At 41.8% G+C, this 12,143-nt stretch overlaps 1 protein-coding gene across 4 annotated transcripts in view; it reads left to right on the plus strand.

Moving 5' to 3' along the window:
• LOC121951344 (disks large-associated protein 1-like) overlaps window positions 1–12,143 on the plus strand; it is a 165,864-nt gene that overhangs the window by 39,636 nt on the left and 114,085 nt on the right. For all 4 annotated transcript variants that reach the window (XM_088085119.1, XM_088085122.1, XM_088085121.1 and 1 more), the window contains exon 2: window positions 1,404–1,492. The gene's annotated coding sequence lies outside the window, so the exon portion shown is untranslated. The remainder of the gene's footprint in view (window positions 1–1,403; window positions 1,493–12,143) is intronic.

Below are 12,143 nucleotides of genomic sequence, written 5' to 3' on the forward strand. Positions count from 1 at the left end.
AAAGTATTGCAAACAAATTCAGTTTACAGTGTTACTAGTGTGTACTAGATCACAACTAGCTACACAAAATGCAGCATGGACATAATGGTAATAGCAACAACCTCTGGTACAGCAGCATTGACTTTAATAGATTAAGTAAGTTAAAAGAAATGTTTTTATAAAGCGCTTTTCAAAGACATAGGTGTTCTATAAGGATAATATACAACATACAAAAGAGAAAACAGAGAAGATAAAGGTACTACCTGAGCCACGTAGATAAAAATGCAAAACTGTTTGTACAGTACTTGGGCTATCAAATGATGTTTGAAGATGTTTTTCATGAAATTAATTTTAAGTGTAATTTTTTTAAATATAATAAAAAAAATCTAATAGAGTTAAGGAAAACAAGGGGCCTAAAAGGCTCACTTGGTGTGAAAGAGAAGTGAAGCAGGATATCATCCGCATCTAAATTATTTGGGCCGGGCAATGTGGCCGAATAATAATAATACAATATTTTTAGGCTATATTGCGATACATGATATATATCTGGATATTTGGATACAAATAACAGAGCAACTGCCATAAAATAAAGTTACCTAAACTACTGTTATAATAAAGTTGAAAAAAAAAACACTGTTATAATGTTAAATAAAGTATAACGTTAAATAAATTACTTTTACAGTAAAGCTAAATTAAGTATTGTTGTTATTAAATAAATCAAAGCGGAACTTGTGCTTTTATTTAGAAGGACCCTGCCTGCTTGGGTCGTAAGTATCAATACTTTTGCTGTGGACTTGAAGCTTCCGTCAACAGTTTGATGTTTGCTTTATCAGAAAGTTAAAATTGTAGCCGTGGTGTGAGGATTCATCCACTGCGAGCTGGAAACAAACCAACAGCTCTCCAGTTCATAGACTGCAAAGATTCCCAAGTCACGCTGGTGCTCCATGTTTGCAAAATGTGACTAAGTACTCGCGCACAGCATTCATGCTTTTTGTTATTTATACTTTTGATCGCTTATATGTGTCCGAGTCTGTTTATGGAATATAAAGAGGGCTTCCAATCTGTGACTGTCTTCATAAGTAAAAACAGCATTTATAGAAAAAACATGTGTACCCTCTGTTGAAAACCTCAAAGCTGTTAGGTAAGGGACTTGGACCCCTGTGGATGCAGCTAAGTGTTGCTCTGTTGTTGCCCTTGAAGGAATCTTTACCGTAGCCATGACCATGATTCTTTTTCCAACTTTAATCTTCTCTTGTGTGAGCTTGACTACACAGAAGTCTGGCTGTGCAGGAGTAAGGAGACTGGATGTGGCTCACATGATCTACTGAAAACAAATATTTCACAAATGTATCTTCTGTATTAACTGTATATTTGTTTGTGTGTGTGTGTGTCTTTGTGTGTGTGTGCATTGTGTCTTTTCCCAGATAACTGGAGTTAATGTGAGAGCAGTTATACAGAGATGTCAATCCCTTCCAGTTAGCAACATCTCTACAATGATGGGAATATAAAGGAGGTGAGCACACTTACTCTGTTTCACTATGTCTTACTTTATTGCTGTTGCAATCATGGAGATTTTACTTAATCCACACAAAAGTCCTGCAGCAAACTTTTTTCTGTCCTCTCTGCCATTGTTTTACCTACTGTGTTCTTGACACAAAGGCAACATTGATACTTTGCCACATGGATTATCGCAATCAGATTAAAAAATTGCACTCAGGTGCAAAACTCTATGGGTGTGTTAGCACTGTAATACTACGATGGCGATATCTTTTGTGAATCAGACCTTGGGACGTGGCAGATTGCGGTTGCAAGAGATGCACAATTCATGGTGCTATCAGAAGTCGCAATCAACTCTTTGTGAATTCATCTTAGAGTGCTTCCTGTGAGCCATGAAATCCCTGGAGTTCTCCAGCAGCCTGAAGCAAGAAAGGTGCTGATCGCGTGATAAGAATCACCGTGTCTGCTGAACCACAGTACAACGTGGACTAGCAGTTAGTTTAAATTTCAGTTTGCTGCTATCGGCCTGAAATCAGCCTGGGTTTTACATCGTATTTTTTATAGGCAACAATGATTACTGGCAGGGTTGCTCACTCCAGTCAGTCTGCTGGTTGCTTTTGTTAACAGTAATGTTCACCAACACTTGAGATCAGTAGCATAAATGATAAATTCTAGGATTAACACCTTGGCAAAAATAAGTCCTGGCAGGTTATGGTCCAAACCTTGAGATCACATGGGATTCATATTTGTAGCATATTTGTAGCATATTCTTACTTGAATTTGACATTTTTTTTGACATTGAAGTTCAATTTTGTGTCTGATTTCTTTTCATTAGTAATTCAGCCACGAACAGATGGTCACAACGCTCTTGCTACAGTTTTTATACGGGATCTGCTGGGATCACACTTATTAGAAATGCCTATACATCATACATCACTCTCAGAGTGTCAGGATAGATATTGTTTTTGAATGGGGGTGTGAAATTAGGACCAATATGGTAATAGCTATCTGCCACCAAAGTTTACTGTCAGTTTTGCTAGATAATAATTTACAGTCAGTCAGTAATACAGAGAAACAAAATGATCATCTCTTCTGTTACTACTCTAATATCTCAAAGTAGGCCTGGGCGGTATGTAATATTTCATACCTTCATATCATCCTGAATTTTCACCAGGGTATACAGTATATGATGGTAAAAGTGTGCTGTGCTAATTTCCCAGACAGCAAGAACGCTACTTACTTACTGCTTTTCAGACTAATAAATACAAAATAGAAATCCACAAAATGTCGTGAAAAGTAAAATTGTAACATCTTTTTTCTCTATTAAAAAGAGAAATAGAACTGTATACCTTCTGAAATCAACTTTCTCTCAGTCACAAAGGACTGATGAGGCTTAATTGGCTCGTTAACTCATCATAAAACTCACTTCATTCAAGCTCGAATAAAAATTTTGTTGTGGTTTGGCCTTTTGTTCACGACAATGGCATTTTAAGGGCCTGAAAATTCAAATTTGAAAGCGAGTGCCAGAGTGTCATTTTTTAAAACATTGCTGTTTTTGGTGTTGTGTAAACTGGCAATGCGAGAATGGTGAGGTCACGGTCACACTTCGCACATGCACTAGTGTTCTTCTATGGTGTGTCATCAAAAAGTTACACCGCCAGCTACTGGCCTGGCATGCATACTGCAGCATTTTTGGTTGTTTTTGCAAATCCATGTACACAAGGATCGTTTTCACAATGTTATCATATGAACTTTTTTTTTTTTGTAAACGCAAAGGAAAGACCAAGTCCATGTTCCAACAATCACCAGCAATGGTTTGGTCAATATACGCCCTTAATTCCCCAAATTAGATGTAAAACACGTGTCGTTATTTCTCAGGGTCTCTCTTTGCTGTTGTTGGCTGCCGACTGTTTACAGTCCTTACTTCTCCCTCCACCACTAGGTGTCACGGTGTCCTTCAGCTCAGCTGCCTGTTTCACCAGTAGAGACCGGAAACTGAGCTGTGGTGGTGCGTGCTGTGCACTGTGTACAATGAGTTTATCAAAAGGAGGAGCTTATGTATTTATGATGGTAATGAACAGTATACCTTCAAGATTTCTAAATATCTGGGTATACCGTAATCACGGTATCTGCCAAGCCTATCTCAGAGTAAGGCAAACTTGACTGGACATCCTCGACAATCCGTCCAATAGATTGAATGCATTATGCACCATGTATCCACTATTGGAACGAGCCATTTTGGCTATCTGTCTATGGATGCATAAATTCTGTAAAAATAACCCTACGACATGCAGTCTGAAGTAATCAGTCTACCATAGTTTGTGAGGAATTTGACAGGAGAAAATAGGTGTTAAAGATATGATTCACGCTTGTTTCACAGTCGGCTGGTCGTTTTGGTCCCCACCTCCTTCACACATCCCACCACTGAGCTGTTCCATTCTATCAGTCTGTATATTGTAGGCTTCACAGGCACGTACAAACCCAGGATTTAATTTCTGAGTGAAAGAGAGCAGCTCTGCAGCTCTGTGCAGAAGGGAAGCAGGTACTGAGATAGAAAGAGAGACACAGGGAGAAGCAGGTTAAGCCCACGCTCTTCTCTTCTCTTCTCAACCCTGCTCTAAAAGCTGCGTTGAATCATAACAGTCAGTGGGCGAAAAGAAAGAGAAAAAAAAAATCCTTTCCACGCAGATTCTGACGTACATCTCTAGTCGACTGGGGGTCGTACGCATGGGAGAAAAGGAAAGAGAGGGGGGATGGAGAGGCAATTGTGGATAGCCTGCAGCAGTGCTTAATCTGTCCCACTCTCCATGGGCTTTTAATGGATGTTTTGTCAATTGATAAAATCTATCCAGCTGGATGAAGTCCTCACGGCTTTCTTCAGTACAGTTACAGAGTTCAGCCAATACTGGCGTCAAGGAATTAACCATTTATGGCAAATTACAGCAAATTGTTCTACAGTTGGTTTTGGCAGTACAGGCTATGGAAGCCCTGAGATGCAAAAAAATGGTCTCATCTAACTTGTTAGCTTTTTTTCATTTTATTACAAACATGATCTTGGCAAAATCTTTTTTTTCACAAACACCGAAGAGAAAACAATGTTGATGAAACTTAAAAAATGGATCATCTACATTTTTTTTTCTCACTGCCTCTCAGGGCTTCCATACACTCTTTAGGAATGAGCTCTCACATACTCCAAGCAGCAAGAGGGACAGTTAATCCCTCAGCCTTAAACCATGTTCTTACAGCATTCAGAGATAGCTTATAACACACAGAACATGGACACCGAGTCAAAGCAGTCAGCTGATGTTTAATGACAGCACAATGGCATCCTGCAGCACACCCAGGAATTGCACTTCTTTCATCAAATACTGGTCTGGTGGTTGTTTTCATATACAAGACCTTGTTGTTGGTGTTGCCAAGATATTTGACATTATAGGTAGAGTTTAAAAATGAACAACCCTGGCAGCAGACTGCTTCAGAGGTTTGCTTTATGTGTTCTGGGGAAGACTGGTTCCAAGTGTACCTTTCTTTGGGAATTAAACGCAACAAAATGTTAATTGACTACATGGTTTTGTCTCATTTAGAGATTTTTATCAAACAATGTCTTAGAAAAGGCAATAAGTCACTCAGTGATTGAAGTTGTAGAAGCGTATTTTCTGCAATAATCCAAAATCCAATGGAAATGTCCCACAGGCCTTTTGAAGAGGGAACCAGGGCACAGCAAACTTTCACATCGGCCTCCTAAAAACATCATCCCTAGGGCACTCTCTACCTTTGAAACATCAGCAAAACAGATCCACTTGTGTGGCTGCAGACTCTTAAGAACGACCTGCAAAAAAAGCAAATTATGTTTTGACACAGAGTGGGCCAGAAAAGTCACTTTTCTGGAGTTCTGGGTCACTGCTTAACTTTCAACTTGTCAGTTCTGAGGTAAAGATTTTCCACCTACCTACTGACTATTACATTTGGACAACCAGCGGAAATCCTCATAATCCTATTAAGGGTTTTTTTTTGTCTGTCCAGCTCCAATATGTGATTTCAGTCTTGGTTTTATATTTTTGCAGTTTGATTAACCCCAGCTTATGCTGGAGATTCATTGCTTTCTAACCACATGTTTATGTAGACATCCTGCACCGTGAGTGGACTGTCTTCAAAATTTGCATTCTGTATACAAAAAAAAAACCAAAACAAATGAAAGACAATTGACAAGGTTATTATATATTGTTAATTGTGAGATCACAGCAGAAAAAGCAATAGTAGGCAGTTTCAGTAAACCCCTCAAATTACACAAAGTCAGGTCACATGATGCTATGGCTATGGGCTTATTGGTAGGGTCTAGCTCCCTCATGATGCAGCAGGAGCTACAAGAGCTGTTATTGCATCACATAACTCGGATCATCATCCAAAAGTTTTAAAACCAAACCTGAAAATTGTGAAATCTTGGACTACCACCTCCCAGAAATCCCTCATACATGGCCACTCCCATGTATAAGGGGCTTGTCTTTCCATTATGGCTCCATAACACGCCTACGTGGCCCTGGATTGTAAATATTGACGGCTAGTGTAGTGGCTGCAATAGAAATAAAGCTGCTAATGTTTTAAACATCATCACCATGCTTCTTGGAATGTTATCACCAGAGGAGAAGTCACATCACTCAGTGGAAATGCAGTCATCTCCCAGGTGTGTTTTATCCACACATGAAAATATTGTGTGTAAGTTTTGTGCCAATATGTAATGGAAACCCGCCTAGTGGCGCCATTGCAGATGGAATGTAAGGCTGCTAAATCACATCACGATACTACCCCTACGCTGCCCCTATCTTTCATGTGCATATTTCATCTTACTGCTGTGTGGCATTAATTTGTGAGCACACGCAAAACTAATGCATCAAACACATGGAAAATATGCCATCAACCAAACACAGAGTCAGTCACAAAAGCCAGTTTAAGAGAAACCAGTTCCTAAGCTGACAACTAAATTGACCAGAACAGCACTTTGACCTGAGACTCAGTGTATTGCTAAAAGAAATGTTGCATAACGCAGCTGTAACCCATCTTCTGTCCTTTATGTGAGCTGGAAAGCTCACAAGTGAAAGCACTGAGCAGCAATGGGTTCTCTCTAGATTCCCCTCACCTTTACCTGTCTTCTTCATATAAAGCAGCAGCATTCATAATGTTCTGCACACTCCATGTTCTTTCCTTGTGATAGATGCAGTGATATAAATATCTGAGAGTGGCTGAAGAGGATTCACTCAGCACCAACACTCCTCAACTATAGCAGCTTACAGCGACTTTCTGTCCTCCATGCAGTCTGACAGAAGTCATAAAAAAGGTCCATATTGGATTGAATATACATTCTTCAATCATAATCACATTCCATCTCATCGTCAACATAAGCAAGGGAATTTACAGTAAAAGGGAAAGGCTTACCTAAGTCTCCTGCAGACCGAGATTTTACGAGTTTAGTGAAATCTACACTGTGCGATGTGGATCCATTAAACTTGGGTATGACATGGAATTTGATGTATGCAGAATGTATGATGACATCACCTACTGAATTGCAAGCCACGACCTACGCCCATTGATGTCAATATGCAAGAACAAAACATCCATGCATGTGTCATCCATCTATGCCGCTGTAGTGGTAGAGAAAAAATATAAAAAAAACAAATCGAGCCCTCGCTATAGTGGCATTTATGTGTGTCGAAAAAAATCAGAAGAAGATTTCTATTGGTCGGTCAGTAAATGTCATAACAGCAGTCAAAAAGTGAGATGCTTATGCCAAATTTCTCACACTCTCAGGATTTTATCCCAGACAGTCTTTGATCGCAAGACTGTGACTATGGCCATCCTTAAACCTCTCTCACTGTGCTGCTTAGGACCACCGTTTTAGAGCCACAAACACAGATATCACCACGTTTCTTTCATGATGGTCATCTTTCATCTGAGACAGCCCAACATTGCACAGTGTATACTGGGCTTTAGTGGCTAGGCTTTTGGTGTGACTGACAGCTCTGCTGCTCACTGGATTTCAGTTGAAGGTTATGTGTGTTTTTATAGATGAAAAAAGATGGAATAATCTTTCTGTCAGTGTACATTAAGTTGCTTCTGTGGTGAGGATGTGAGGGTGAGGAAGTTTTCAAAGATGAGTGGATAGTGCTTTAAATCAACCAGCTCATTGCAATCAAACAGTGACATTTTTCCATTCAGCTTGAATGTATTTTGTCTCAGACTACCTTAAACTTGAATGTGTGGTACATGTTACATATATAAGCAAGTTTAATAAAAGTTATTTGCTTATCACTATCATTCCAGACCTTTGGCGCTTGAATACAAATCAGATTTGGACCTATAAATATTATGTTTGTCATATACCAAAGCTTGCCTTACTGGCAGCTCCTGACTACCAGTCTGCTTTGTTATTAGACATGTCAAAGAGTGGACAAATGTCTTCTACCTCTTGGCATTTGAACTGCAACCTTGAGTTCTGTATGTGAAGATTTACTAATTTAAGAGTGTCAAAGAAGCATCTTTATTTTAATCTTTCAGTGGCACTTAGAGTGTTGAGCACCTATTTGCAAAAATTGCTGAGAAGCTGTTCTTGTAATCAGAATGTTGTGGCAACTGGAGTCTCAAATATCCTCTAAATCTAGAATATTGAAGCCTGTGGCAGTTCACAGAAAGGCTATATGTTGCTGTCTCTCTCTAAGTGACACCATCAGCTCATCTTTTGTGTAACTTCATGTTATCACAAATAGGAAAAAGTACACTGCCCTCTACATATGAACTGCATCCTGTAGATGATTAGTGTGTAACATAGATGTTACTCAGCTAAAGACCAAGAGAGTGTGAGTGAAGAAAATGAGCTGCATCTACAGTGTCTGACAGCTGCATATCCCGAGGCAAAGAATGAGAGTAGGAGGAAATCTAATCTATAGCTGAACTGTGGTATAGTCAGTGATGGTGTCTATAATGTGAATTTATGGGTATTAAATGTTTATCGGCAATTTGCTACTGTGGTCCCACTAACATATGCTATCAACTGTATTAGCACATGACCACTGATGTCAAACAAATGCAACTGCAAAACCTTATACCTATTCTCACTTTACTTAACACTGACAGTGAAACATAATGATGAAGCATGGATGATTATAAATGCATCAATATGTACCTCACTTTACTTAAAACATACAATGATAACTTATGATACTGCATGGACTGTTATAGCACACTATGAGTCCTTACTACAGTTAAGCCCCATCAGTCAACCTCTAGTGTATAACTAGTCAGGAGCATCCATAAGACAGTTGATGCTCATAATTCATCATAAGTCACATCTACAATATTTTATGACTGTTGATATAGTGCATCAGTAAGCATTATGTGCGTATTTAAGTGCAGTCATAAAGAATTGTGAATGCATTATAATTCACTATGAATGCCTTCATGATGCAATATAGATGTGGTCTTTATAAGAAACCAGCATGTGCTCTTTCTGCTGACATTTATTTTCAAAATATTTCCACACTGTAGTTTAATGCCGTGTTAACAGTGTTATCCTCATAGTCTTTTCCTTGGTTTCTTCATCATCTGCCCACCTCTGTCAGAGGCAGAAACGGCATTTTAAAATAAAGGCATATCCTAAAGACAATGATATAGATCAATGTTTTGACTTTGAATAAATGAAAGTGCAATCATGAAATCAATATGTCTATCTTGATTACTGGATGGTTACACCCTTAGTCTTTTTGTAGTGCCATGTCAGCGGCTCCCATTGGTAAAACCTGTGGTCTGTTGATGTGTTGCTCGGAGTGTGACCATGGCTTAAGGCTTCAACTGCAAACCTCAACTGTTAACGCATTTTTGGCACTTTACATTTTTAATTTTTAATCATTTTGGCTGTGTTCATGCATATGGCATACATTTTGGTAAGATTGTGTATTTTTGTTTAATCTTGGAATTTCCAGCTCAGCTCCTACAATAAGTCTAAAATACACTTTGGAAACTAAATTGTTACATTCAGGCTATTAAGCAAAAAATGCTCAACTGAAACCCATTCAGACTGACAATTTTTGATCCCACAGCCATCAGAGCATAAAAACATTCATTGTATTATTTCTGGGTGTCATGGGCTTTTGCCTTAGAATTTGTCATTTTTACTATTTTCCACCTGATGATGTTATTTTTTCGATATTTGGCATATGAACAAAATACATGTTATTTCCATTAGTTGCACTGTCACAATCACATCTACTTTGCATGCATTTATTTTTTCATCTAAAAGCATAGTGGCATCAACCCAACATGTAAAATGGCGGTTAATATTCAGATATTAATCAGTATTTGATATTTATTATTGGGACTGATGTTGGTTAAAAAAAAGACCTTCACTGAAAGTAGTAATAATACAATATAATACAATATACAATATAATAATACAACATAATATTAATAGATAATATTTTTTTATCCTGATATCAAAGGGCACATTTTGTGTGCAGAGTGGTACAAATGTGAGTATTTGACACTGCACAATAAATAATAAGGTATAAAAATCAATGTTGTTGTCACGATTCCTGCTCCTCTCCCCCTCCTCAGTACTTTTCCATTCACTCTTCCTCTGCTCACTCTACCTGCGGGCCACGCCCACTCTGCCTGCTCTACTCACCTCAGCTGCATCTCATCAGTAATCAACCCAGTATATAAGCCTGCCACACACACTCTCATTGCCAGATTGTTCTCGCATTATGCAAGACTCTCCAGCATTCTCCTGCCAGATCTCCAGCCGACCCTGCCTGTCCCCGACCTGCTCTCTTCGCCTGATCCCCGGTAAACCTACCTGCCTTCTGTCCTCGACCACGAGCTCTGTTTTGGCGTCTCTGATCTGCTTCGCTGGTAAAGACCTCTCCGCCTGGCCCCGGCAGATCCTCCTGGTCCATCCCCATCGCCGGTACAGCTGCATCATCGGACTGCTTACTCGGCCCGGAACCTCCGCCTGTCCCGACCACGCTTCCGCCTTCTCCTCGGTAACTCCACACGTGCTGTCGAGCTGTTGGGCTTCTGAGGTTTCCTCCACATCCACGCCCAGTGGCGTCAGCTTCGGCTGGTTGCTTGATCTCCCTCCAGAGACTGTGTTGTGGGTTCGACCGAAGGCGAACTGTATGCTGACTTACCTCATCCTGCTTCGTGTCTGAATTGTGTTGTTCTGAATAAAAGTTATTACCAACTAATCCTGGTTACGGTTGTACTGCATCTGGGTCCTCACCACACCCGTTACAGTACAATCTGGCCAAACATGGACCCAGCAGACAACACCGCTCTCCTGTCCCGTCTTGCCAGCGTCGAGGGAATGCTGCAACAACGAAGCACAGCTCACCTCGAATGCAACCCGAAGCTGCATGTCGGCCCGGCGTTGGAAGCGTCTTGCGCTAACGCAGATTAGCCACCGCAAGTGCAGCAGATGGCTTCCTCGCTGACTCAAGCACGCTCCGCCAACACCAGCCCCAGCTTCCCCTGTATTGCCACAGACATTCAGCCCGGCATCCGAACCTCGGGTGGGGGCTCCTGAGCGACTCGCCGGGGATCCAGAGGGTTGTAACCCGTTCTGAACTGTTCGATTCTGTTTGCCCTGCAGCCACACCTTAATACGGAGGAGCCAGAGTCGCTTTCACCATTAACCACCTCACCGGCAGAGCTGGCTTGTGAGAGAGCGGCGGAATGGGAGAAACCGCCAGCTTGTTCCTCCTTCCAGTCCTTGGCGGAGGGAACTACGAAAGGTTTCGGACCAGTACCAGCAGGACCTGGCGCCACTGGGGTCTTCTGAGCCAGAGACAGGGGAACGAGCGGTGGCTGATTTAGCCATCGACTTCAGAACCCGGGCTCGACCGAGTGGAGTGGAACATGGCGGCTCAATCGACGCCTTCCTCAAGCAGGCTAGCTCCGTACATTAAAACGAGCTGGTTTAGATTCGACCTCCCCAACTCATTGGATGGCTTGGTCAGACTGACCACGAGGCTGAACAAGTGATTCAAGCCAGAAGGAGAGAGCAACGTTTGGAGGGGGCTGAACACCGTTTCTCCGTTCATCATCATGGGCCACCTGCTAACCCCGGTCTCCATTCTGAACCCACCTCAGGAGCCGAACCCATGCAGGTGGGCCGCACGGTTGTCACCAGGCGAGCAGGAGAGGCGACGTCGCGGGAACCTCTGCCTCTACTGTGGCCAGGCCGGCCATTTTGTTTCCAGTGTCCAGTAAAAGGGAGGGGCTCAGCGGTAGATGGGGCATCCTGCTGAGCCGATCATTGAACTCTGCCCCCTACCAACGACCCCTGTTCCATGTCCAGCTTCTGTTGGGTGAGGGGTCCCACACTCTCGCCTCCTTCATAGACTCTGGAGCTGATGTTAACCTCATCGATGAGGAACTTCGCTCGGCAGCTGGAGATCGAGCTGGACCCTCTGCCCGTCCTGTTCCGGCCAGCGCACTAGGCAGCCACCTCCTGGGAAGGGTCACCCACCAGACTACGCCCATCTCCATGCTCCTGCTGGGCACACACCTGGAGACCATCCGTTTTCATGTGCTGAGGTCTCCTGATCTTCCCCTGATCCTTGGGTACCCCTGGCTGCGTCGACGCAACCCCCATGGGCCGACTGGTCTGAGGGTCCATT

This window comes from Plectropomus leopardus, chromosome 12 (genome assembly GCF_026936395.1).
Source record: "Plectropomus leopardus strain MGB_pleo_1.0 chromosome 12, ASM2693639v1, whole genome shotgun sequence".
Classification (NCBI taxonomy): Eukaryota; Metazoa; Chordata; class Actinopteri; order Perciformes; family Serranidae; genus Plectropomus; species Plectropomus leopardus.